This window comes from Furipterus horrens, unplaced genomic scaffold (genome assembly GCF_987537825.1).
Source record: "Furipterus horrens unplaced genomic scaffold, mFurHor1.1.pri manual_scaffold_4, whole genome shotgun sequence".
NCBI lineage: Eukaryota > Metazoa > Chordata > Mammalia > Chiroptera > Furipteridae > Furipterus > Furipterus horrens.
In genome coordinates this window covers 159,451,641-159,475,085 of record NW_028327174.1, presented here as the reverse complement: position 1 = coordinate 159,475,085, position 23,445 = coordinate 159,451,641, and positions in this window count along the sequence as shown.

Genomic DNA, 23,445 nt, shown 5'->3' with positions numbered 1-23,445 from the left:
GGGTCTCTTTTATAAGAGCATCAATCCCATTCGCTTCCCAAAGGCTCTACTTTCAATACATTGGAAATTAAGATATTAGTATGTGAATTCTGAGGGGACACAGATATTCAGACCATAGCATTACTTACATTTAAAACTACAATTTCTTTACATAGTAACTGTATAGTAATGTACTTACCTCACAGAGTTGTAAAAAGTCAGTATGGACAATTGACAAAAACACTTAGCACAGTGCCTGGCACACTGTAAGCGCTCAAATGTCAGTTGCAATTATTAGAGTGTTTTTTTACATCACATTGCCAACTAATGCTCCTCATTCTTAATATTTGCTCACTGGAAATTTTGTTTTATTTTTCTTTCTATTATTTATTTATTTACTTATTTATTGCCAAGTGTTATTACTCAGTCTGACTTCAGAGACACGTAAAAGTAGTCTAACCATAATCTACCCAATCACCTAAAACAATTTACTCATGTTTCTATTTTGGCATCTAAATCTTTAAAATGAAGTATTTTCAAGAAAAACAGTTTCTTGTTTGTGATGAACACTTATATTCAAACTTTACTTGTTGCCACATGAGTAAGCCAAAGGAAGCAGACATGATAGGCAGCCAGTTTACCAAACAATGAGCTTAAATAATCACCATGTACAGTGGGGATTAAGATTGTAGCTCCACTTCTAATAACTTGGTGGCTATTTTTAGGGAAATAAAGTTCTGCACTTTAAACAATACTTTGAAAAAAACAGTTATGTCAATAGTGTTTTGTCTTATAGTTATGAACAATATAAAACAAACTATAGGTATTAATGAACTGCAATTCAACTTCACTAAAAAGGAGCTTTTGTGAATATACAGTTTATCTGGATGATCACTTATTTGAAACCAATAGGTCTTGATAAGCAACAATTATATTAAGCCTTTTGATTTTCAAAGGTGTTTTTGTAAATGTTTTGTAAATAATAGTATACTTGGCTGATGACTTCAAATTTGAAGCCACGGAATAGACTTTTTAAAATATGATTTTTTTAAATTTTTATTTTTATTGTTTTTCTGTTACAATTGTCCCACTTTTTCCCTCATTGCTACCCCTCACCCTTCTCCCAAGGTACATTCCGACCCCGTTGTCCATGTTCATGGGTTATTTATATGAGTTCCTTTGTTAAACCCTTCACCTACTTGGCCACTTCCCTCTCTCCCCCCTCCCCCCTGACAACTGTTACTCTGTTTCTTGTTCAATTTTGTTCATTAGTCTCCTGTATTGGGTGATAGCATATGGTATTTTTCTTTTTTTGCCTGGCTTATTTCGCTAAGCATAATTCTCTCTAGTTCCATCCATGATGTCACGAATGGCAGGAGTTCCTTCTTTCTTTCTGCTGCATAGTATTCCATTGTGTAAATGTACCACAGTTTTTTAATTCACTCATCTACAGATGGGCACTTGGGTTGTTTCCAGCACTTGGCTATTGTAAACAGTGCTGCTATGAACATAAGGGTGCATAAGTTCTTTTGAATTACGGTTTCAGGATTCTTCAGGTATAATCATAGTAGTGGAATCACTGGTTCAAAAGGCAGTTCCATTTTTAGTTTTTTGAGGCAATTCCATACTGTTTTCCACAGTGGCTGCACCAGTCTGCATTAAAGTGCAACACAGGCTAATTCATTTGGTATGCTACCCTTCCCACAATTTTAAGTATTAGTATTGCAATATGGTAATATTTGATGCTATTCATTTGCTCAAAAACCAGTCACAGTGTTTCTTTTCTATTTCTAGTGGTAGCCCTTCATTATAATAGACAGTATTATTGCACTATCAGTTTATTAGAAAATCACTCTGAAGTGTTCTTTTCTAATTTTTTTTAAGTTAGGGAAGAGGTATGGGAAATCATCATAATCATAAATCTACCTTTTTATCCTGCAGCTGTCAACAGTACTCTGTATCACACCACTTATGGATTTTGACTATAGAATAAGTATTAAAAAGGACAAGATTTTATGCAAATATAATGTTGGTATTCTAAATATTGGCAGACAGATGTTTACCGCTTCAATCTGAAATGTCCATTTGTTTTGCAGCCAAAATGAAAATGGTCAATAGTAACAAAATATCAAAGCATTTGGGAACAAATTAAGAACAAATCTTCACCATTCTGTAATGACAAGAGACTTTATTGATGAATATGACTTGATTAATTTGAGTCCTGTAGCATATAGTTGTTTTCATTATTCTCTTAAGTCATGTAATGATATTAAAACAATAATGTCTTTGGAATCTGAGAGGCTAGGAAACTTAAATTTATATGAAAAGACAGTTTATGATTTACACTAACTCTCAGCATATGTAAATCGACTTTAAAAAAATTAATCTCTACTATGAAAAATAAATAAAACATAACATTAAAACTTTTGGAATAACCAAAGCAAAATGAACAAAATACAAAATAAAATAGTCAAGGTAGATGGAGCAATTACCTCAGAATCAGAAGATTTGGGTTCTAATTACAGCCCTGACAAAAGCCATCCCTGGACCTGAATTGAAGCAGGGAATTGGATTGGGTCATCACTCTAGGTTTTCTGGTAAGAGTAAGAACAGAAAGAAGGGAAGATAGGAGGGAAGGAAAATATTGAAGGTCAAATTAGCAAACACTTGGTTATGGAATAGAGCATGATGAATCTTTGGGCTTCCAAAATAAACTAAGAAACAGAAGCAAAACAAAGAAATATAAAATCAACAAAAAAAATAACTAGTTTCTTTTTTTTTTTTAATTAACAATTTTATTGTTGTTCTGTTATAGTTGTCCTGATTTTCCCCCCTTTGCTCTCCTCCACCCAGCCCACACCCACACCCACAGTCAATCCCCTCCCTGTTGTCCATGTCCATGGGTCATACATACATGTTCCTTGATTAGTCCCTTCCCTTTCTTTCCATCTTTTATCTCTCTCCCCTTTCCCCTCTGGTCTCTGTCAATCTGTTCCTTGTTTCCATGCCTCTGGTTCTATTTTCCTCATTTGTTTCTTTTATTCATTAGGTTCCTCTTATAGGTGAAATCATATAATATTTGTCTTTTGCTGCCTGGCTTATTTCACTTAATATGATATTCTCCAGTTCCATCCACACTGTCATGAAAGGTAGGAGTGCCTTCTTTCTTTCTGCTGCGTAGTATTTCACTGTGTAAATGTACCACAGTTTTTTTACCTGTCGTTGGCAGCCGTCCGTCTCGAGAGACAATGGCGTAGCTTCTTGAGAGTCTATCTGCACCGCCGAGAATGGCTGTGCAGTCCGACTCGGGAGTGACAATCCCTGCCGCACTTGTTACAGGTGAAGGCAGATGGCTGTTGTTGCTGCTGTTGACGCTGCTTCCGCCTCGATCTTTTCTGGGCCGCCTCCTCGTTGCGCGCAGCCTCCGCGCGTGACGTACCTTGCCTGACCGCGAGCCTCCAGGCTAGGCGGTCGTCTGCTTGAACTTCCCATGTGTTGAGATTGATGGAGCATTGTGTCATGTCCTTTTTGCAGATGTCTTTGAACCGCAGTTTTGGGCGCCCTGTCATCCTCTGGCCTTCTGCTAGCTCGCCGTAGAGGAGGTCTTTGGGAATACGGCCTGTATCCATTCTTTTGACATGGCCGAGCCACCTGAGGCGTCTCTCACTAAGAACTGCATGCAAACTGCTCATGTTGGCTCGCTTCAGCACCTCGGTGTTGGGGACCTTATCCTGCCAGGCGACATGCAGGACGCGTCGCAGGCACCTCATGTGGAAGCTGTTGAGTTTCCTTTCGTGCCTTGCGTAGGTGGTCCACGTCTCGCTGCCATAGAGGAGAGTGCTGAGTACGCAGGCTTGGTAGATGCGCAGTCTGGTTTTCTCAGTGAGGCTGGAATTGTTCCACGCTCGCCGGTTCAGTTTGGCCATAATTGTGGCTGCCCTGGCGATTCTCCGGTTGACCTCCAAGTCGACTGACAGAGAGCTCGAGATGGTGGACCCGAGGTAAGTGAAATCGTTGACAACCTCCAGGGTGTATCCGTCGATGGTGATGCATGGGGGGGTCCCCGTGCCTTGAGCCATAACGTTCATCTTCGTCAGGCTGATGGCTAGTCCGAACTCCTTGCATGCGTGGGAAAGGCAAGTGACTAGCTGCTGGAGTCCCTCTTCGGAGTGTGATGTCAAGGCTGCGTCGTCGGCGAAGAGCATCTCACGGATGAGCACCTCTTTGACTTTGGTCTTGGCTCGTAGACGGGCCAGGTTGTAGAGCTTGCCATCGGATCTGGTGTGAATGAAGACACCCTCGCTGCAGTCCTTAAAGGCGTATTGGAGGAGCATGGAGAAGAAGATTCCGAACAGCGTAGGTGCGAGGACGCAGCCCTGCTTTACTCCGCTGCTGACTGGGAAGGTCTCAGAGGTTGCGCCGTTGTAGGACACCGTGCTGTGCATGTTGTCGTGAAAGGACATGACCACAGCAAGCAGATGTGGTGGACAGCCAATCTTCCGTAGCAAGCTGAAGAGTCCACTTCGACTGACCAGATCAAATGCCTTCGTGAGGTCGATAAAGGCGAGGTAGAGTGGTTTATGCTGCTCGTGACACTTCTCCTGCAGCTGGCATAGGGAGAAGATCATGTCCGCTGTTGATCGGCCAGCTCTGAAGCCACACTGGGACTCTGGGTAGACGCGGGAAGCAAGGGTCTGCAGGCGGGCAAGAGCGACCCGGGCGAATACTTTGCCGACGACGTTGAGGAGAGAGATGCCCCGGTAGTTGTTGCAGTCGCTGCGGTCTCCTTTGTTCTTGTACATGGTGATAATGTTGGCGTCTCTCATATCCTGGGGGATGTAACCCTCCTTCCAGCAGAGACAGAGTAGATGGTGGAGCGGCTGTAGCAGGACTGGTTTCCCGCTCTTTAGGATTTCTGGAGGGATTCCGTCGCTTCCTGGTGCTTTCCCGCAAGCGAGGCGGTCGATGGCTTTGCCGAGCTCTGCCGCAGTAGGTGGGGTGTCTAGCTCCTCCATGACTGGTAGGTCTGGGATGGCGTTAAGAGCAGTGTCCGTTACGGTGTTCCTCATCGCGTACAGCTCGAGGTAGTGCTCGGTCCACCGCCGCATTTGCTGTTCCTGGTCAGTGATGACCTCACCTGTCTTGGACTTAAGGGGGGCGATCTTGGAGGGGATTGGGCCTGTTGCCTTCTTGATACCCTCATACATTCCTCGTGCGTTGCCTATATTGGCAGCTTCCTGGATGCTTCTGCACAGGTTTAGCCAATAGGTGTTGGCACAGTGGCGGGCGGTCTTCTGGACTTTGTTCCTGGCAGCCCGTAGAGCTTGAAGTGTACTGGGAGTGGGCGTGGCCTTGTAAGCCAGTAGGGCCTTCCTCTTAGCCTCGATCACGGTTCCATTTCTTCCCAGTGAGCCTCGTACCAGTCAGCGTTCTTCTGCTCTTTCTTCCCGTAAGCAATAATGGCGGAGTTGTATATGGCATCGCGGAGACGTGACCAATTGGATTCGATAATGTCGTCTGCCGCCATTCCCTCACTGAGTGCATCTTCCATCCTGTTGATGAATTGCTGGGTCTTAACTGGGTTGCTGGCACAACTGGTGTTGATGCGTGGGCGACCCTTCATCTTGGAGTGGTGCAACCTCTTCGACGTTATGCGCACCTTGCTTACCACGAGGGCATGGTCCGTGTCACAGTCTGCACTGTGGTAGCTGCAGGTGAGGAGGGTGCTGCCAATATCCATTCTTCTGGTGATGACAAGGTCAAGCTGGTGTCAGTGGCGGGAGCGGGGTGCCTCCATGACACCTGGTGGATCTCTTTGCACTTGAAGAATGTGTTTGTCACGCACAGGCTGTGGTGACACGAAAGCTCAAGCAGTCGCTGACCATTCGCATTGATCTTTCCTCTCCCAAAGTTTCTGAGGCAGGTGGGCCAGGCCATGTGGTCGGCTCCTACTCTTGCGTTGAAGTCTCCAAGGAGATAAAGAGCGTTACTTCTGGAGATCTTGGATAACGCTTCATCCAGTGCATGGTAGAACTGTTCTTTCTCTTCGATGGTGGCGCAGAGGGTTGGGGCGTATGCGCTAAGAATGCTGACTGGGCCAAAAGTTGTTGACAATCGGAGGGTAAGTAATCTCTCTGTGCCTCCTGTGGGTGGCTCTATGGAGTTAACAAGCGTGTTCTTCACAGCGAACCCAACACCGTGCTGTCTTGGTTGGTCCGGAGACTTCCCTTGCCAGTAGAAGGTGTAGTTGGTTTCTCTGATAGTTCCGTTGTCGGCCAACCGGGTCTCCTGTAGAGCCGCAATGTCGATGTTTAGTCGTGCCAGTTCCCTGTCGATGACGGCGGTTTTCCTGGCATCATTGATCCACGGAAGGTCTGCAGTAAGTCCGGGACACATGGTCCTGATGTTCCAGCTAGCGAGGCGAAGAGCTGGAGGCTTCTTTCTTGTTGTTTGCTTGGAATTGCCTGGTGCGAGTGTTTTGTGGCCCACTTTTCGAGAGACGCCTCTCTGATCCCCACGCACCCAGTGGGGCAGGCGAGCCATGGTGAGACGGCACCTAATTGACTGGGGGCTGCCCAGCTTGAGGCGGGCGGTAGCTGTCCAGTGAGGTGCGATGACCTCTCCCACCATCAGAGGAGACCCCTGGCGCTCGTTTCCTTCACCAATCGGATGAGCTTATAACCGGTATCTGTCTCCTCCCGTGTTGAGTCGACATCTTGCGATGACGCTGGAGTGTCCTCTCCAGTGAAGCTACAAAGCCTGGGCAGGGTGATATGGAGGGCCAGCTGTTGCCCATGCAGCAGACCCCCCCTCTCTTCGCAGCTGAAGGATCCAAGGGGAAAGACAGAGTCAATACAGCTTGGCTTCAGGTGCGCCGCAGGAGTTGCCGGTGTTGACTACAACGTCAAACCGCCTTAGGGACTCCGGCTCCGGATTTTCTGTCGGGGTTTACTCCCTTAGCCTTTCCCCTGAAGAGGTATGCCGCAAGGCAGCGGAGGTTTTTTAGAATCAGAGTTTTTTTACCCACTCACTTACTAATAGGCACTGAGGCTGTTGTTTCCAGCACTTGGCTATTGTAAATAATGATACTATGAACATAAAGGTACGTAGGTTCTTTTGAATTTTTGTTTCAGGATTCTTCGGGTATAATCCCAGCAGTGGAATCACTGGATTAAGAGTCAGTTCTAGTTTTAGTTTTTTGAGGAAATTCCATACTGTTTTCCATAATGGCTGCACCATTCTGCATTCCCACTAACAGTGTAGTAGGGTTTCCTTTTCTCCACATCCTTGCCAGCACTTGTTGTTTGTTGATTTGTTAATAATGGACATTCTGACCAGTATGAGATGGTATCTCATCGTGGTTTTAATTTGCATTTCTCTGGTGGCTAGTGATGTTGAACATCATTTCATATACCTATGGACCCTCTGTATGTCTCTTCGGAGAAGTATTTGTTCAGGTCCTTTGTCCATTTTTTAATTGGGTTGTCTGTCGTCTTGGTGTTGAGTCCTATAAGTTATTTATATATTTTGGAGATCAATCCCTTGTCTGAGGTATGATTGGCAAATATGTTTTCCCATACGGTTGGTTCCCTTTTCAATTTGATGATGTTTTCTTTAGAGGTGCAGAAGATTTTAATTTGATGTAGTTACATTTGTTTATTTTTTCTTTTCTTTTCTTTTTTTTTCTCAACGAAAACACTTTATTTTACCACTTCAATATACAATGTGAATTGGAGTCCATAATTTCTTGAACTTCTCACCTGGCTCCCACTTGTAAAGAGTTGAGTCTACATTTTCAGTCTTCATCATCAGGAGGGATACCTAATTCTTCATCCGTCCATTGGGAAGGATCTGGATATGGAAAGTGACCCAGCACAGCATCGGAGTTGTGCCAGAAGCGCCAGAGAATCCGGAACCACATGGTCGCACTGAAGAACTCGCCCTGGATCACCTGGGACCTGGTGAGCTGGGGGAACTGCCTGTATCGGGGCTGGATGTGCACACCACCACCAGCATGACGGACTTTGTTTCCACACGCCCGCGCGCGGAGGCCTCTGAAGAGGCTGCCTCTGCCGCAAACAAAAGGCAACAGCCGCGTCACAGCCGACAGCCGCCCCCAGACTGCACCGCTGTTTATTTTTTTCTTTTATTTCCCTTGTCCTAGGAGATATATCAGTGAAAATATAGCTGCATGGGATTTCTGAAATTTTACTACCTATGTTTTCCTCTAGGACTTTAATGGTGCCATGGCTTACATTTAAGTCTTTTATCCATCTTGAATTTATTCTGGTATATGGTGTCAGTTGGTGGTCTAGTTTCATTTTTTTGCATGTACCTGTCTAGATGTCCCAACACCATTTATTGAAAAAGCTATTTTTACTCCATTTTATGCTCCTGTCCTTTTTATCAAGTATTAATTGACCATGGAGACCCAGGTTTATCTATGGGCTCTCTATTCTGTTCCATTTATCTATGTGTCTGTTCTTATGCCAATACCAAACTGTTTGGTTACAGTGGCCTTGTAGTATAGTTTGATATGAGGTGTTGAGATCTCTCCTACTTTGTTCTTCTTTCTCAAGATTGCTGAGGCAATTTGGGGTCTTATTTCATTCCATATAAATTTTTCAAATATTTGTTCTAGATCTGTGAACTATGTCATTGGTATTTTAATGAGGATTGCATTTAGTCTATAGATTGCTTTGGGTAATATTCACATTTTAATGATGTTAATTCTTCCAATACATGAAGATGATAGGTATATGCTTCCATTTATTTGTATCTTCCTTAATTTCTTTCTTCAGTGTTCTGGAGTTTTCCAAGTATAGGTCTTTTACCTCCTTGGTTAAGTTTATTCTTAAGTATTTTATTTTTCTTGCTGCTATAGTAAATGGGATTTTTTTTTTCCTAGTTTCTCTTTCCAATATTTCATTATTGGTGCACAAAACTGCCTTCAATTTCTGGATATTGACTTTGTATTCTGCTATTTTGCTGAATTCAATTTTTAAGTGAGTAGTTTTTTAATGGAGACTATAGGGTTTTCTATGTACACTATCGTGTTATCTGCAAATAATGACAGTTTTACTTCCTCTTTTCCAATTTGGATGCCTTTTATTTCTCTTTCTTGTCTGATTGCTGTGGTTAGAACTTCCAAAACCATGTTGAATAGAAATGGAGAAAGTGGACACCCTTGTCTTGTTCCTGATCTTAGGGGGAAAGCTTTTAGTTTTTGCCCATTGAGTATGATATTGGCTGCAGGATTTTTGTATATGGATAACTGAAAGAAAAATGATTTTGAGAGGATAGAGGGAGGCGAAATAATAAAATTAGAGAATAGAAACAAGGCAAAGAAAGAACGAAATGAAAATTTACATCATAAATAAAAAGGAAGGGAAGAAGGTAGAATAGAGTGAGAATGGGGAAGAGTATAGTATAGGATTTAAACAAAAATTTGAAAAAATGCAGCAAATAAATAGGAACCAAATTGGAGAAAATGATCCAGCACAGAAATATCAACAACAAATGGGCAAAAATTAATATAGGTGTCATGGGAATAAGAATGAAAAAGAAAGAAAGAAAGAAAGAAAAGAAAGAAAGGCTTATGAGATGCCTAGAAGAAAGAAAACTTATTTTGAGAACACAGAGGAAGAAGGAAACTAAGAGTGAGAAATGAAAACCAGGCTAAGACAGGGAAAAATTAAAATTTAAAGCAACGAAAAAGAAAGGACTGGTAAGGCAAAATGGAGCAAGAGAAGGGGATGGAAAATTTGAGATCTGAAATACAAAATAGTGAAGATCTAGAAATAAAATTGAACAAATGCAACAACTACCATATCAACAACCAATGAGCAAAGATTGATAAAGGTGGAGAGAAAATAAGGGTACTTTAAGAATATGAAAACGAATGGGAGATGACTAATGGCAAGAAAAAGTGGTTTTAAGAGTCTGGAGCGGGGGGAAATAGTAAGAATGTGGAATGGAAACAAGTAGCAAGAGAAAAAATAAAATTTAAAACAAAAATAAAAAGAGGAAAGAAGAAGATAAAATGAAGTAAAAGAAGTGAGGAACAAAATATGAGATTTGAAAATAAACTAAAATATAAAAACTAGTAAAAAGTAGACACATATTTGAAGGAAAAGATATGAACGTTAAAAAACTATGCAGGAGAGAAAATAATGCAAATCATGGAGAGTGCTGTGGAAATCGTCTCAGTAGAATCCATTGTTTAGCACTGTTTTCTATTTCTGGATCTGCCCCTGGTAATGCCAAATGGTGTCCTAGCCTGGTCCTAGGCAACTTGTTTGAGACTACAAGCAGTCCTCAGCCTGTGTCTGTCTCCTTCAGATTTGGCTGGTCCCCACTCTTCTGCCCTGCCAGCTTTCCATCAGCCCAGGGCTTAGGAGTGAATCATTTAATGACCTGAGAGCACTGCCAATTCCTTCCCCACCTGCCTCCAGATTGGGTCTCTGGTGTAATTGGGAGAGTCGGAACCGTGAATCACCCCTGGGGGCACTATTCATTCTTCAGGGAAGATGGTGGGAGTGTTTCCCTGTGCCATCACCACACGTCTCGGTCTGTCCCAGATTCTTTCCAATAATGTACAGTTTCTGGTGAATTAGCTGTCCATTTCCTGAAAGAGTCCAATCCATGTAAAAGGGGCAGGTCTTTCATGCTTGGCACAGATGGCAGCTCTTTCTAAGCACCGAGGCTGGGAAGGGCCATGTACACTCCTTGTTGCACCTGTCTCTAATCTCTCTGCTCTTCTGGTTTCAGTGCATCAGGACCAGAGGAAGAGTGTAGCTTGTGTTTGGTAAAGGGCTCTTTCAGAGATTTTTCTTCTTTCCCCTGTAGAAATGCACCCAGCAGGGGCTCCTGAGCCTGGCCTCATCTTCAGAGCCTGTAATCCCACAGGTGGGGTTTGGGCTCACCTGTCTGTGAGAGGACCTGCCTGGCTGCAGCGAATCTTAGGTTTTCAGCTCCTGGCCGTCCAGTCCCCTGCCTGTTGCTCTCTTGCAGGAGACTTAGCCCGAACTGTCCACTCTGTACAGTTCCCTGCTCACCAACCATGCTTAGCTGGGTCCCACAGTCCCTTCAGTATGACTCTATCCTTCTGAGTTCTTTGTTGGCAGAGTTGTTGTGCACATGCACGCGAGCACCAGGTCCCTGCTGAGTGTTGAGTCTCATCTCAGCTCCTCAATTAAGAGTTTTATGTAGCCCCCATGCTGCAGCATCAATCCTGGGGTGGGTGGTGGGGCATGATCTCCACACACTCCGCCTCCCCAAAATCACGAAGTCTCTGTCAGTCAGGGCTGGCCAAAGCCTATCAGAACGTCCAACAGTTTTGTATAGTTTCTCTCCAAATCTTTCCAGAATGGCACTGAGAGGACTCCCTCGGAAATACTATAACACAGGGCAGTGGCAGGGTGCTCTTCCCACTTTCCCCAGTGATTCTCAGCCTCGGGTGGGCCTGCTCCCACCACACTGTTTCTGCAGCCAGCATCTCCCCAGTTGTCGCTATGCACCCCTGTAGCGTGCACTGCCAGAGCAGATCTGCAGATGCCTTGAATCTGCACAGCTCCAAGTGTGGCATTGGGCAGAGGCAGCAGCGGTTGATCTGCTAGGGAGAGACTGTGTAGCCTGTCTCCAAGTGCCCTGCAGGCAGGCAGGCTCTTGCCCAATCACGCACACTCTTGTGCATGTGAGTACTCACACACACACACACTCTCACTTACTTTCTGCTGGAATTTTTAGTTGATTGCTTTGTGGTTTAGCTACAATATGGGTACAGGTCTGGGAACAAGTGGATGGAACTTGAGCTACTCTGTAGCCATCTTGGATCCCCCATAACTAGTTCCTAATAAAAACAACAAAAACCCCAAAACAACATTGTACATAAAACGAAAGAATGAAAGTGTATGATTTTTTAAGTGTAATAAAACTGAAAAATTATTGATTTGAAGTTTTTGTTGTTGTTTTCATTAGAAACTGTTACATGATTCATGATCGAACTATGCCTTGACTGTTATAGGAAAGACATTTTAATGATGGATTATATTAAACATGGTGTAAATGAATTGCACGTGGAGTTGTACAGTCCCCAGTTAAAATACTGTGTCTAATTTCAGTGGGTCTTGATGTGTCAGGTATAAAATGGGAATCACACGACCCATCACCAGAAATAGTGGTTAAACTGAGGAAATGGATGAGAAAGTCCTCAGCATAATGCATGACTCAACTCAGTCAATTCAGTAACTATTAAAGCTCTGTTAGTACCATTGCCAATTTTAAAAGCTGACAATGAAATAATCTGGAAAGTAAGTAATCTAAACAATGTCCTTTACTCAGATCAATTTCATGAAAATTATGTGATTTGTAGTATTATTTAATGTGATAAATAACCAATGAAAATGATCTTAGTTTTAAATGAAGTGAATAAAGGAAAGCATGGAAGTACAGAAGTGTGTAATTTCCAGGTATACAGAGTATGACCAAAGAGAGAAGACACCTTATACACCTAGGAAAAAAATCTGCATTACTTAATAGAGCAGGGAACCAATTAAGAACAGTCCCCTCTCTGGTTTAATTAGGCTAACTACAGGTAAGGGAATCCTCTCGTACAAAGAGGAGCTTTACGTGGTGAATTCTCACTGTATCTCTTTCCTCTATGACCCCTCCACTGTGACAGTGTTAAAGATATATAGTGCTTGACTTTCACCCAGAGTTGCCCTTTTAATGTGGAATTTAAATAAATGAACACTTTCACACTGAAGTGAACTCCAGGTGTAGCCCAGTGTTGTAAAGGAAGGAACATATTACTTGTTCTCTTATTTTTTTGTCCAGATTATCACCATATTATGGTATATTGACATCTATTTCACCTTTAGTAAAGTGTTATCTTGCAAAAATCTGTGTGGTATCTATATTGGTGATAAAAGGATATTTTGCACATTAATCATACAGCACCAAGAACTAAGCTGTAAAATACTGGTGAAATACAAAATCAGAAGGTGAAAAGAATAACTTTAGATTTCTTCTGTGGTTGTTTAGCTGTAACTTTGACTTACTCTTAATTTTCTTCATTTTCAGTGTTTCCAAAAGACACTCTAGATAAAAACTGGATCTTGTGCCCCACCTCCTGATCATATATTGATTTCAGTAATAAAGCAGTAATAAAAATCCACAAGGGGGCAAGAAACTAAAATCAAAAACAGAACAAAAGAATCAGAAAAGTTTTCTAGTCTGGTAAAATATATATACATGTATGGAGAGAGAGAGAGAGATGCCAGTGTCAAGCCAATAAAAACTTAATATCTGGGAAAAATGCACTATTTGTCTTAAGTAGTTCAGTTTACATTAAAATTCTAATTCATACATACTTTTCTTTTTTAAAAAGTTGATTTGCCCATCTGTAATACAACATATTTTAATAAGAAGAAGTTCTTTTATAGATCTCTGTTTGGAATGCTCAAGTTACTGAGATTTCAGGGACAGAAGAACAGGACAGTGCACAAATTGAGATTTTGCTGTGTGAAATACCAACATGAAAGGTAAAAATCTCTCAGGGCATGTTCTTGCTGATACTCTGCTCTATAAGCAACATTTAGTCTCTTTTCTCAGTAATACAGCTGAAACACAGAAATAATAAACCTTATATCAAGACTGTTAGGTAATTACTACAAATTAATATTAAACAATATTCCATTTCATAGCATATATACATATGTGTGTGTGTATCTTCTTAAAATAATCTATATCTACAACTTTACCTGTAGTTATCTATGTATCTAAATCCTAAAAACATCTCATAGGTTTTTGTGAATATGCAGTAAGGAAAAGATTATGATAATGTTAGCAAAGTTTTTTTAAAAAACTTAGGTTTTGTAAGTTAAATCAGAAAACGGAAAAAAGTAGTGAACCTGCTCATTGGCTTCTGACAGCTTTTATTTTCATCTGGCCGTATAAACTGACATTCTCTGGGCACTTTTTCTTTTATCCAGACTACTATAGTAAACCTTACTCTTGGTAGAAGTTAGCATTTCACTAGTTAAATAATTTTTTCCATTGACTTCAGAATGAAAAACATATTTAGAATTACGTTTTGTGATCCCTGACTGAATATGAATGCATAATTCAAACATCAAGACAATAAGGGATTATGATGTTATAATATCTCAGATATTCTTTGATCTGAATCAGGAATGGCTTTGTCTCTAACAGTACAATAAATGATACTCAAGGATTAGACATTAAACATAATATAATAAGTATTACTTCATGTAATTATATTTTAAAGGCATTCATTTAAAGCAATTTAGCTTTGCATATTACCTTGCATGTAGAAAGTAATATTGCTGACATCCATTCATAAATTCGTTCAAAAAACATTTATCAAGTAACCAATCTGTGTACTGAAAATATGTGAGGCATTTTAGAAGAATGCAGAAAATGTAAGACATATTAATTTCACAAACAGAAACAGAAATTTAGCATAATTTTATACCTTATTACTGAGTGATTCAGGGCAAACTCAAGACCAAGATTTTTGTTGTTTGTCTAGTAATGTACAGTCAGTTCTCAGGGTTTTTCTGTAGTGAATCCCGAATGGGAAATCGGAGATATATTCTCAATCAGATGCAATTGTTTAATTAACTCATCTAATGCAAATGTCAGAAGATCTCCAGTTGTGAGCTATATTTAAACCATTTTAAACACCTATACATATGTATTACTAACAACATGGGTTAAGAACTTAAACGGCAAGAGAAGAGAATACAACATTAAAATTTGTAGAAAAATTAACAAACAAATTTTCTTACAATATTTTAATTATTGATGGCAAAATTGTTTTCATGGTATAATGAGAAATTTAGAAGGGTAGTCATGCATCCAAAACACACAAAACAAAAGAGAGAAGTGCATTCATAAACTAGAAAGAAAAGGGAAAATATCTTACTAGGAAAGTCTGTAGTCCTACTACACCGAACATTGCAAACATATCATCATCTATATTGAGTCATAATAATAGGACTTTTAAATTTTAATAAAAAAGAAACTTGAAGCCATATAAACAACGTTCAACATTTAAGGAGCATGGTAAATCAGATTGTATTCCTTTTGAAAGGGCTTTATGATGCAGTTGTTTATTCAGCAAAACACGACTGTTCCCTGTGTCCGTTAACGAGTCTGGCTTTGTGCTACACAGACTTCCACGGGGCCGACTCCTGTTTGGAACCATTTCACACTAATTAGAAATAACAGAAGAGGCGGTGTTCATAAGCGCCACAGCTCTGGCCCTCTTTGAACAGCTCTCTCCCAAAATTAACTCGGTTGTAACCCTGCGTGAATAATAGCTTTGCAGCAACAGTTTAGAGAAATATATTGTTAATAATTGCCATCTTGCTGAGCAAAATGCTAGGGCAAATTTTACATAACAGCACAAGATGAAATAAATAGATGAATTTGTGAAGCTTTGAAAGACACAGTTTGCAATTCAGTCTTGTTTCTAAGACACCCTTCATAATGATTTTGAGGAACAGCACAAACAGGTAAGAAAAATCAGTGGCAATAAAAAATAAAGTTGTTTAAAAATTCTGTTTAAGAATTAATTATTTATTGATACCAGTCCTATAGAGTTAACTATAAATCGCCGTTTCTTTTTAAAATAACATATGTGAAGCAAAAGCATTGCACTTTAGTTCAATACAAATAAATCACTAAAGAAAAAAGTCTGTAGTATTCATAGTTAACAAGCGCCAGAAATTTTACATAGTTTCTGAAGTAAAATATACCTTAGAATTCATATATGTTTCAATAGAAAAGATATAGAAAAGAACACATTTTTGAGAAAGAGAAATGTAAAGTTGAATCAAGAGCTTGACCTAGCATCAAAAATATATTTGATAAAGGGGGAAAAAAAAAAGGCGGATGTCACTCTTTGAAACAAATAATTTATCCTGTATGCACATTGGTTTTCCTTATGAAGCCAGTTTTTTTTTTTTTTTTAATGATTACTTGTTTGTACTATTCATGGGACTATATACATTTTCCCATTCCCAAACAAGATCTTTCAAAAAAAAAAAAAAAATACAAAGACCCATAAAAGACATGAAAATTGTCAATATAGTTAGAAACCCTGCACGGCGCTTTCAAATTAAAAGTCTTATTTACTTACTGTGTCAACTTCTAATCCAGGACAAGTAAAGAGAGAAGTTAGGTTCTGCTTGCTAATACAGCTATGAAATTGAACAAATCAACAGTATAAATAGGCTGTTTGCCACAGAATCTTCCCTTCTTTTTAATAAAATAACTTGCTTTTTATGACAACTAGGCTCAGGGTTGTTGATGTACTAAAATAAATAAGCATATTCTTGCCTTCAAGCAGCAGACATTCTTTGTTAAAAAAATAATAACAATGGCAAATTTACACAGTGTACTATGGGGTCACAAAAGAGGTAAATTCTGGAAATGGAGGGAAGGTAAAATGAAGTTGGGAAAAGCCTCATAGAGAAGGTGAAACTTGAGATGAGTCTTGATATGTAAGAAGAATATTATAAACATACTATTTTACAAACAGACTTATTCACTAAGAAATTTCAACAAAAGGATTATGTGAGTAGGATATAAGTGAAAAGCAAACGAGAAATAAAAAAATGCGTTGCTAAGAAAGAGATATGGTATTTTTTCTCCATATTTATTTTATACCATCTATATTATCAAATTTCCAAATTTAATTCAGTTCTGCAGAAAGTTGGTAATTTACTCAGTGCTGTATACTATTAGAAAAGCACAAAAAAATATTGGAAATTGAACCTAAAAGCTTATAATTAAGTCACAAAGATAGACAAATGCATGCTAAATATAGGAAGATTTAAAAGACTGAGAAAGTGCAAATGAAGGAAAATTTTATTTTAACTAGGAATCAATGTGTTCTTAAGAAAATGTCAAAATTCAGTTTTTCAATTAATTGAGTATATTAAATGTGCAAATATTTTTTTAAATTTAAAAAGGAAAAACCATTGGGGAAAACCTAAAAACATTCTTACAGGAATAGAAAGATCATTTTTGGAGGTCAGTAAATGAGAAAAGAGATGAAACTATGTATGCTCTATGCATCATTAAAATTACCTAGGTGAGGGGAAGGTGCTTTCAAACATTAGAATTGACAGAGTTTCATCTTAGAGATGCTAATTAATTTTGCCTAAAATGGGATCACAGTATTAATATATTTTCTTTTGAATCTTCTATGTGATTTTTTTAATTATATATTTTTCATTTCCATATTCCCTTTTAGCATCTTCCCCTCCATGTGATTCTAATATTTAGCCAGGATTGAGAACAAATTGACTATAATTGTTATGTGCCCAATCATAAATATATTACAAGAAAATCTATTTTTCTAAAACAACACAATTCATAGATATTTAAATACATTTAAAATGAATTTATTAAAAGCACCGAAATATTGCAAATATTATCACTCTTTTTATACCACTCTATTGAGGTTTTTTAAAGTTGTATATAAGATATTAATACAGTGAAAGGGTTTCTAGAGATTAGTCTCTTACTTCCTCTTTTTTCTATGCAATTAATTCTTCAAATAAGGAATTTATAGTAAATATTTCCTAGAAATTAACACTATTCAGAGTAATTTAAACAACTTTTTGAAAAAGGGAAACTTTTCTATTAACACATTTTACTCTAATATTTATCTGAAATTATAATTATGCTGGCAAATTATTTAGATTGATGGATTAAGCCCCCAATTAAATGCCCCCATTATGCCAGGGAATGGAACTAAATGACATAGGACTTCTGGAACTCTAAATTTTGGGGGACTAAGTGTCTCCTTCAAGCTCTGGTATAGAGTGAGAAACAACTAAGTAAAGGTCATTATTAAGGTTCATTAATACAGATTTGCAAATTTAAACAAGGAAATCCTTATCTTGACCTTAAATATTAACAGCACATAGCACACTTATAAAGCTAGGTCATAGCTCTTTAAAAGAATCCAACAGGTTTTCCTGTGATTTTAATAAGTCAATGATAATCCAATTCTTAGACTAACAACAACAACAACAACAAAGACAAAGATTTGAAAATACTGGAAGGCAGGTCAGTACATTTTAACACATTAAAACTGTCAAAAATGTGTCTTCCAAACTCAGTACCAAGTAAGTGAAGGGGAGATCTACATCAATTAGTATCCAAAAGGTAAGACCAATCTTAGATGTTTGGTTAAGAAGGCAGAGTTACCTGATGGTAACTTTGCAAACTCCAGAGGCAGATTGCCTGGATTCAAATTTTGCCCTCTCTGACATCTTGGGTAGCAAGATTAACAATGGTCTCAATTTCTTCATCTGTGAATTAAGAATTATAAAAATCACCTTCTTCACACAGCACAATTGTGTAAGAAATAATACAGTGTCCAGTACAAAACAATTAATATGAATTAGTGGTAACCTCAAAAAGTAGCAGGAAAAAAAATATGTAAATCTCATTTTAAGCAAATTTTCCTAAGATATGGTTAAGCATATATAGTGCAATCCTCATAATAACATAAAGAAATCTTATTTAAAAAATCTACTCATAGCAAAATGTATCTCAGCCTCAAGAAGAAAATTGCAATTTTGATCTTAAAAATACAGAGAGAATATAAAGCAGTAGGCCAAATTTTTGATAAGCACGTTTTTCTTTAAAATCTCACATCCATACCAAGTCTTATGGTCTTCTTCTTCTTCTTCTTCTTCTTCTTCTTCTTCTTCTTCTTCTTCTTCTTCTTCTTCTTCTTCTTCTTCTTCTTCTTCTTCTTCTTCTTCTTCTTCTTTCTTCTTCTTCTTCTTCTTCTTCTTCTTCTTCTTCTTCTTCTTCTTCTTCTTCTTCTTCTTCTTCTTCTTCTTCTTCTTCTTCTTCTTCTTCTTCTTTCTTCTTCTTCTTCTTCTTCTTCTTTCTTCTTCTTCTTCTTCTTCTTCTTCTTCTTCTTCTTCTTCTTCTTCTTCTTCTTCTTCTTCTTCTTCTTTTTTTCTCTTCTTCTTCACTATTCCAAAAAAGTTGTTTTATAGTGAATGTTAACACTGATCTTTTCCAAATAATTAATTACATTATAATTTAGATGCTTCTTATACATGCATATAATAAAAATGTTCACAAAATAGGATTTTCAGGCAAGAAATTATTGATCCATAAGAATATGTAATTTTTAAAAATATTTCACTGCTGGTTAATGACAGGGCTCAAATTAAAAGCCAAATTTCTTGGCTTAGATAGCTTTGTACTTTTGCATTTATAATTTTTATTGCAGTTTGCAACCATGTGTTTTAAATTATATTTTGACTACTGGTTTTCCTCTTACTAAAATATAAGGTTTATTGGATCTGTTTTATCACCACTGTATTTTAGGACAATACCAGAACATAATTGGAACTCTAAAAAAAATGAATCAAAGCTTTAGTGTTACCACATTTTAAAATATGATGTAAATATGAAAATATTATTTTATGATTATATCAATTCTAAATTAAAATATTATGGATACTAAATGTACTAATGATTTACCAATTAGTTGAGTTGTTTCTATTATTCTTAAATATTTTTATAGAATATAAGTAGTTCTAGCTAGAATCTAAAAGATTCTATTATAAAACAATACTATGTACAGTGTTTGATTTTTAAAAAAATCAAGTGCCAAATGATGATGAGGATGATGAGAATAATGATGATGATGATAATGATGATAAAGAAGAAAATGAAGTAATGCCTTTTGGCCCATAATTTAATTCCAATTGAAACTTAAATTGTATTTCTAAAACGTTTTTTAAAATATATCTATATAGATGTCCATAAACATCAACTGGACAGGGAGAATGAATTTCATGATTTATTCAAAGTGTAGAGAATCCAAAATATACTTTTAGGAGATTTTCATGGTTCAACATATTCTTCTCATGCAATTAGAAACCCCTCTTGTGTTTTATTTATTTATTTATTTATTTAAGTTATCCTCGCCCTGACTGGTGAGGCTCAGTGGATTTAGCATCATTCCACAAACTGAAAGGTTGCCAGTTTGATTCCCAGTCAGGGCATGTGCCTGGGTTGTAGGCCAGGTCCCTATTTGGGGACCTACAGGAGGCGAATGATTGATATTTTCCTGTCACATCAATGTTTCTCTCTATCTCTTTCTTCCTTCCCCCTGTCTAAAAAATAACTAAATGAAATATTTTTTAAAAATGAAATATTTTTCTATATACATTATCATGTTAATTGTAATAGCCACTAAAGCCTACACAGTCCTAGAAGTAGCCCTATATAGATAAGTGTGGCCACCTTACAGAATTAATTGTATTAATGATTAATGAGTGATATTTCAGTTAGTGAATACCTAGAGAGAACCATGTGCCTGATTTAAAAAAAAAAATTAAACAATGAGTTAAATGACTTTTATAACTTTTTATTGTTTAATACCTTAAGGTCATAGAGATACAAAAATTATACAGTATTCCCCCTGTGCATTTCATTCAGTTTCCCCAATGATATCTTATGTTGCCAGAGTACACTGCAAATTACTGTTTAAAATGGCTTTTTAAAGTTTATCTTATTTTAACTTAGCATATTGGTCTTCACGAGAACTTTTTAAAAGTAAAATCAGTTTATTGTTAACAATATGAGTATCCTCCCTAAAAGAGTACCTGTGGATAGCCAGTAAATGAATGTCAAGTACAGTAATAAAATGTGCTCTTTATGGAAGGCTAAAGAAGCATTTCTAAGAAAAACCAGCGTAATCTATTGATGATTGGCTCACCCATATGCCTATAACCTTAAAATTATTCCATCTAACAATGATTATAATAGAGTTAACTCCAGCATTTCCCAAATCTAAGAACTAAACAAACTGCCATTAGACAAATGCAAATTACTTCCTGAGTTGGTGGGTTGCTGTGTTTTTTTACTACTCCTCTCATTAATGTTTAATAATTTAAGAAAATAGGTGAAATATAAGAAATATTCATAAGAAAGACTTGGCAGAGGCCAATAACTCTGTCCCTTATGTATTAAATCACTACATACTGTATGTGATTTTCAAAATTTAATGCAAAGTTAAGATATAATGACAAAAGCATGGGAGATGAGTCAAGCCTGAAATTAAATTCCATGTTACAACTTATTAGCTGTAAAACTTTGAGCATATGGCTAAATTTTATTGATCTCTAGATCCAACCTTTATAAAATGAGAGTGATAAAAACTATCCTGTACTGTTATTGTCAAGATTAATTAAGGAATTGTTTTTAAAATGTCTAGCTAGTACTATGGCTGCGATGCAGAGAGCACTCCGCAGCTCCAGGTGTGGCAGCACGTGCCTCGGTCCCTGTTCCCACAGCCCTGGCTCATAGTCATGCTTTAGAAACTGAAGTAATAACAGTAATAGCTGTCACTATTGAAGATGATAACGTGGATAATAATGATATGTATCAACATACAGTTTGCATCACTGAGTACTTTTCAAAAACTATGTCAACATTTTATAATATTAGTACTTAGAGGAATAACTTGGTTGAAGAATTGAAAGCAATACACTTAGGCAAAGTTGAGGACAGCAAAGGATAAATTCCTGTGAAGGAAATGAACTTGAATGGATGGTTAGTCTTTCCAACTCTGCAATTCAGAGTAGCAGATAATTACATTTGAGAAAAGAGACACACATCAAAACAAGAGCTGGACACTCAGAGCAGATAAAGGCTGAGAGAGTTCAGTCACAAAGTCCCAAAGAAACTACATTTAGGGCACTATATTAAAAGGATACCAAAATTGGGACAAAGCTCTAAGCAATAGACAATTTTAAAATGCCACTGTTTAGAGTAGTGAAACCAATCATTTAATAGCTGTGAAGTCATTGATTTAAAAAGCACATTCCATCTAAAGCAGCAGTAGTAGTCCGAAGCTACTAGCCATATCACCAGGACATGAAGGACTCTTGGGTAATAGCCTGAGATGGGACAATAATACTGAACTATATGGTTTTTGAGGCAATTGATTTCTACTGTCCGTGCATAATCCACCTTAGTGCTAAGGAAAAAATAATTTCCTAAACATCAACTTTATTCCTAATTTAGAGTATGGATAGGTCAACACAATTCCATACCACATCTAAATAAAGAACTTGAAGTATGTAAACTGATTGTACAAAGAATAGCTCCAGGTAAACATGGTTTTTAGTCATGGTCTAATTTAGTTCTTGTTTCAATGTTTATGCATGTTATAATTTCATTGTGTCTATATTTGGTAAATTTGTCAACATCTCTGCAAAATTACAAAAGTTATAAATAATGAATGGATAAACAAGATTTATGTACTAAAATTGTATTGATATATCCATGTAAAATATGGAAATTTCCATTATGAAAAAGAGCACAGTCTTGGACTCATAAAAAGAACAACTATCTGAATTCTAACCAATTATGTATGATATATCATAAAGTTGTATAGCAATATTTATCTTGTATCTGTATTTTGGGGTATAGCTATCAAAGACCTATTCATATAGTCCTTTTTAAAAAAAGAATCACATAAAATATAGATCAATTATTTTTTCACTAACTTTATCAAATATCATGTCTGAGCTAATTATTTCTGTCCCTTTACTGCATATTAGTTCATTATATCATTTGAAATCCAGTTTCTGCTGCAGAAATTATTTTAAGACCACCATTTCCCATTCTTTCTTGGCTGAATACATTTTGCTCAGAATAAAAGTCATAGAAAAAAGTCCTTGGCTGCATAAAAGTCCTTTGTTGGTGCTTTTGAACTCCCTGGTCGTGGACTACAAAGAGTCCAGCGCTCTTCCTCTCACCCCTGTAGAACAGAAATGTCGCCTTTTGTGGATCTTGATATACAGGATACATTACTGAGTGCCTTTAAAAGCTTTGTGAACCTTGATGGAAATCAGAGGTGAAAATGACAGTTCAAATGTCTGGTCTGGGTTTAAGAGATCCATGGTAATATATTTTTCTTCATAACAGATGCAGATAAAAAGGGAGAGTTGTTCTACCAGTAAAAGCAGGCTCAGACTTACTGTCACCACTCTTTGTACTTTCCAAAGCTATAGCCAGTGAACTTGGAAAGCAGACTCAGTGCTAGGGGTGTTGTTAGGAGCAAAATAAAACAAAACAAAACAAAAAAACTTTATTATGCTTATCAGTATTGAATAAGGTTTGGATGTTGGGATCACCAATGTCCTTAAATTATAAAATAAATTTTGGATTTAAATCACCTATTTAAAAGTGTAGTTACTATTAAAATTGTGATTTAAATTATTTCTAGTAATCATGAAGATCTTTCTTTTAAGAACTTTATTTATTTATTGTTAGAAAGAGGGGTAGGGAGGAAATAAAAACATAGATGTGAGAAACATTGATCAGTTACCTCTCGTACATGTCCAGACCGAACCAGCAATCCAGGCATGTGCCCTGACCAGGAAT